The sequence below is a fragment of the Lithobates pipiens genome, unplaced genomic scaffold (assembly GCF_037356315.1).
Source record: "Lithobates pipiens isolate NorthernLeopardFrog02 unplaced genomic scaffold, aLitPip1_a1.2 Scaffold_28, whole genome shotgun sequence".
NCBI lineage: Eukaryota > Metazoa > Chordata > Amphibia > Anura > Ranidae > Lithobates > Lithobates pipiens.
This window is the reverse complement of record NW_027507789.1, coordinates 82,859,936-82,865,829: the sequence shown is the minus strand read 5'-3', so window position 1 is coordinate 82,865,829 and position 5,894 is coordinate 82,859,936. Positions and strand designations below refer to the sequence as shown.

Genomic DNA, 5,894 nt, shown 5'->3' with positions numbered 1-5,894 from the left:
TTCATGTCTAACTCACACCTCTAATGCAATCTGTCTCTTTACCATGTCATACTTTGCAAGTTATTATACTTTCTCATCCTTAAAGACACGTAAGGATACTGAAAAACGATAGAAATCTCGTCACGTCGTTGCTGATATTTCATGATTACAGCAATCATCTCATCTAATTACTATTTCGTCAATCTGCCTTGGTATTACTTTGCAACGCTCTATTGAATAATGTAAAGGTAAGATAGATATTTTGTGTATTTCCACTTAACCTCGACCTGTATATACTGTATCAATATTATCCTTTCTAATTTTGCTAAATTAGATTATAGAGTTTGCTATGTCTAAATCCAGGTAACCTACTCACCTTTATTACGTACACTGCTTATATTAGGATTATACAAAATCATCTTAATGCTTCTTTACACGCTGCACATATGAAGAGTAATGCAATGCTACCGATGTGAACAGTTTAATTGCTCATCTCAAATTTAGCTGTTATCTCTCTGAAATAGGAAACTAAATTTGTACTACAACGATCACTCATCTAATATCAGACCACTCAGTGCTACCGGGATAACTTTTACATTTAGAGTAATGAAAGAATTTCTCAGTCATTTTGAAGCTACTGCAACTAACGCTTCTGATCTCTTTTCAACTGCAATACTTAATCTCTGCAATTTTAAGGAATATTTAGCTGCTTAGCTCACACTTTGCTGTATGTAGCCGTGTTAACTGTATTAATGGTTCATCTCTAATTCAAATTCACAATTCTAATGCAGTTTGTCTTTTTGCCATGTCATCCTCTGCCAGGTGTTATCCTTTCTCATCCTTATGCTATATTTGGAGTATATTCACTACATGATTAAAAAGACACGTAAAGAACCAGAATTATAAAAACCTAGACACGTCGTTGCTGTTATTTCGTGTTATGCCGCAATCATATATATTATGTGTATTTACACTTAAACCCGACCTGTATATACTGTCTCAATATTAATCTGAGTTATTTAGCTAAATTTATTATTAGAATAAACAGATTAATATCTCTAAATCCTAGTAAACCAACAAACACAAAACCATCTTATTTCTACCTTACACGCAGCACATATTAAGATATTAACATTTAGCCGGTATCACATTAACTGTATATATCACCTCTGAAAACACACCACTGACCTTTTAACAGCACCAAAATATGAAAAAAGCACTGTATCTCTTTACATGATTAAGAAGTAGTTGCATTAGCAAAAAATAAAGTCCTGTCATCTGTACACGCTAGCCTTTCTGCATATATTAATCTCTCGGTGTACACCGCCTTCTCTGTCTTCTGTATACATGTTCCCGTAATCTATATACACTAGCCTGCCTTCTTTTTACAATAGTCTCGGTGTCCCAGTCTCTCTGCAAACACTAGCCTCACTGAATTCCCCAGACTGTCTTCTGTATACAAAAGCCTATCTGTAAACAATAGCTTGTCATCTGTACATACTAGTCTCTCTGTATACACTAGCCATTCTTCTGTAAACACTAGGCTCAGGGGAATAACATTAGCCTATCTATATTACCTTGTATGACTTTTCTATTTTCTGTTTCTTTTCTAGGGTGTACCTCGCCGTATACCCAAGCCGATCTTATTACCCCAGCCTCATTCCAATTATACTGTATAACCTAACTTCTTTTTATACCCTGGCCTCACTGTCAGCTTGTCTCTGTACACTAACCGCTCTGCTTTCCCTAGTCTCTCTGTATAAAATAGCCTCTCTGTATACATTTGTCTGTCTTTGTACTCTAGCAAGTCTGCATACACTAGCCTCTCAGTGTAAAACATCCTCTCCCTTTGTATAACCTAGCCTCCATCTCTTCATACCCAGGACGTTCTTCTGTATAATCTAGCCTGTCTTTTGTACACATTAGCCTCTCTGTATAAACTAGCCGGTCCTCTGTATACACTAGTCCGTCTGTATACACTAGTATACACTAGTAAGTCTGTGTAACCAAGCCTCTCTTTCTGTATAACCTAACCTCCATCTCTGCATAACCAGGACGTTCTTCTGTATAATCTAGCCTATCTGTATGCACTAGCATGTCTTTTGTACACATTGTGTACTGTATAAACTAGCCGGTCTACTGTATACACTAGTCCATCTGTATACACTAGCAAGTCTGCATACTCCTGCCTCTCTGTGTAACCCAGCCTCTCTCTCTGTATACCTTAGCCTCCATCTCTGCATACCCAGGACGTTCTTCTGTATAATCTAGCCTATCTGTATACACTTTTGTACACATTAGCATCTCAGTATAAACTAGCCGGTCTTCTGTATACACGAGCCTCTCTGTATACCCTTGGTTGTGTTTTGTATACACTAGCTTCTCTTTATACATTAGCTCTCTGTATTCCCAAGCATCTCTGTATACACTAGTCTGTCTGTATACACTAGCAAGTCTGCAATCACTAGCCTCTCTGTGTAAACCAGCCTCTCTCTTTGTATACCCTAGCCAAGATGTTCTTCTCTATAATTTAGCCTATTTGTATACACTAGCCTGTCTTTTGCACTCATTAGCCTCTCTGTATAAACTAGCCGGCCTTCTGTATACACTAGTCCGTCTGTATACACTAGCAAGTCTGTGTAACCCAGCCTCTCTCTAAATTCTAAATTCGTCATTGACGGAAAATGGCCTTGTTTCTCAACCCTAACAGATCCGACAGGGCTTTTCCAACTGCCTTTTTGGAGAGCGGCGCAACGACATTATATTTTCTCCATTCCATTCCCAATCCTCAAACTTTCACCTGCCCTCAGACAGAGTTTAAGACTCTATGCAGGAGCGAAGGCCCTTTAGCCCACATTCTCTCTCAAACAGATCACCCACACTTAGACCTTAATTGCTAGTTTTCCCCAGCACAGAGACAACGCATTATCACTTTGGCTCTGAAAACCTCACTGTGCACGAAGAAACACGAGACAAATTTTAAACTTCTCACCAGGTGGTATTTGACACCATCAAAGCTGCATAAATGTTTCCCCTCTTCCTCGAACATATGCATTTTCTGGTCCTGCCCCAGCTTGGTGGACTTCTGGACAGAGATCCGATGCATAACACAAAAATTCACAGACTTCTCCATCCCGGAAAAGGCTGCATTCTTTCTCTTGCACCATTCACAGATTCCTATTAAGAAGTACACAAAATCTATTTCACGGCATGTGATAAATGCGGCGAAATCCTGCATCCCTCTCTATTGGAAAAAATGTTCCCCCCTTTTCATTATTCACTGGCTTAGGAAAATATAGGACATTAAAAAAAGTGGAGGACTTGATCCTCACATCACACGGTAAACAAGAATTTTTTCAACAAACCAGGGATATCTGGAATACCTTTATATTCTCGCTGGAAGGATGTCGCCTGCTATTGCCTTAGTGCTCTGAGCTTTCCTTGACTGGCCCCTTGGGCAGTGGCTGCCCTCGTGTCTCGTCCCCTCTTCTCCTTTCCTGATCTTTAACCCCTTCTCTTTTCTGCCTTCTTGCCCTATCTCTCACCCCCTCCACCCCCTCTCTCTTTTGGAAAAAGTGCAAAATTGGGAATGACGGCCCCCCCCCCCCCCTCTGGATGGATTATGCCGGAGGGACCTGGGGTTTGTGTGACCCTGGATCTTGGTACAGTACTTTATCCGTGCCTCGAATCATTATGATTGATGGAAGGCAGACTCACAGTTGCGAATATACCTGTATCAAGTATTTTTCAGCTGCTTTTTGCTCTGTATTTCTCTGTTGCATTATGTACTCGGTGGACCGCCTTCCCCTGTTTGGAGAAAAAATTATATTTGAAAAAAAAAAAGAAGCCTACGACACCTGGTACTCCCAGGTGGTCTCCAATCCAGGCATTACTAAGGCCCGACCCTGCTTAGCCTCCAAGATCAGACGAGATGGAATAGATTCAGGGTGATGTGGCCGTAGCCAATATCTTCAGGCACTCTCAACTCTCTTGACAATCGCCAAGATGGTCACCTTGGGAGCAAGCGGAAAAAAATAGGTCAATGCCAACAACATAAACAGAAGCCTAATGCATCTTGAAATCCCAGCCGGTCTCCCATCCAGGTACTAAACTGGTCCCAACCCTGCTTAGCCTCTGAGATCCGATGAGATTGGGCTCTTTCAGGGTGATGTGGCCGTAGGAGATTTCTTCAGGCACTCTCAACCCTCTTGACTAACGCCAAGATGGTCACCTTGGGAAACAAACAAAAAAAACAAGTCAACGCCAACAACATAAGAAGAAGTCTACAGCACCTAGTATTCCCAGGTGGTCTCCCATCCAGGTATTAATAAGGCCCGACCCTATTTAGTCTCTGAGATCAGACGAGATCTGGTGCTTTCAGGGTTATTTGGCCATAGACGAGCTCTTCAGGCACTCTCAACCCTCTTGACAAACACCAAGATGGTCACCTTGGTAAACAAACAAAAAAAAAAACAAGTCAACGCCAACAACATAAAAAGAAGCCTACAGCACCTAGTATTCCCATACTCTAGCCTCTCTGTGTAACACAGTCTCTCTCTCTGTATACCCTAGACTCCATCTCTGCATACCCAGGACCTTCCTCTGTATAATCTAGCCTATCTGTATACACTAGCCTGTCTTTTGTACAAATTAGCCTCTCTGGATAAACTAGCCGGTCTACTGTATACACGAGCCTCTCTGTATACCCTTGGTTGTCTTTTGTATACACTAGCTTCTCTTCATACATTAGCTCTCTGTATACCAAGCCTCTCTGTATACACTAGTCCGTCTGTATTCACTAGCAACTCTGCATACACTAGCCTCTCTGTGTATCCCAGCCTCTCTCGTTGTATACTCTAGCCTCCATCTCTGCATACCCAGGACGTCCTTCTGTATAATCTAGCCTATCTATATACACTAGCCTGTCTTTTGTACACATTAGCCTCTCTGTATAAACTAGCCGGTCCTCTGTATACACAAGTCCATCTGTATACACTAGCAAGTCTGTGTAACCAAGCCTCTCTCTCTGAATACCCTAGCCTCCATCTCTGCATAACCCGGACGTTCTTCTGTATAATCTAGCCTATCTGTATACAATAGACTGTCTTTTGTACACATTAGCCTCTCTGTATAAACTAGCCGGTCTACTGTATACACTAGTCCATCTGTATACACTAGCAAGTCTTTATACTCCTGCCTCTCTGTGTAATCCAGCCTCTCTCTCTGTATACCCTAGCCCCCATCTCTGCATACCCAGGACGTTCTTCTGTATAATCTAGCCTATCTGTATACACTAGCCTGTCTTTTGTACACATTAGCCTCTCTGTATAAACTTGCCAGTCTTCTACATACAGGAGCCTCTCTGTATACCCTTGGTTGTCTTTTGTATACACTAGCTTCTCTTTATACATTAGCTCTCTGTATACCCAAGCCTCTCTGTATACACTAGTCCATCTGTATACACTAGCAAGTCTGCATACATTATCCAGTCTGTGTAACCCAGCCTCTCTCTCTGTATACCCTTGCCTCCATCTCTGCATACCCAGGACGTCCTTCTCTATAATCTAGTCTATTTTTATACACTAGCCTGTCTTTTGTACACATTACACTCTCTGTATAAACTAGCCAGTCTTCTGTATACACTACTCCGTCTGTATACACTAGCAAGTATGCATACTCTAGCCTCTCTCTCTGTATACCCTTGCCTCCATCTCTGCATACCCAGGATGTTCTTCTGTATAATCTAGCCTATCTGTATACACTAGTGTGTACAGAGGACCGGCTAGTTTATACAGATAGGCTAGATTATACAGAAGAAAGTCCTGGGTATGCAGAGCGCTCAGCTTCAAGGGATGGCCAACGTGAGTAATATGAGGGACACTCCCCCCCCCCCACCTACCAGATCTGACTTTCAT

General features: G+C 41.7%; 1 pseudogene; it reads right to left on the bottom strand.

Moving 5' to 3' along the window:
* Positions 1–4,259: 4,259 nt before the first annotated feature.
* LOC143936602 (5S ribosomal RNA) lies at positions 4,260–4,378 on the bottom strand (annotated as a pseudogene).
* Between the last annotated feature and the right edge of the window lie 1,516 nt (positions 4,379–5,894).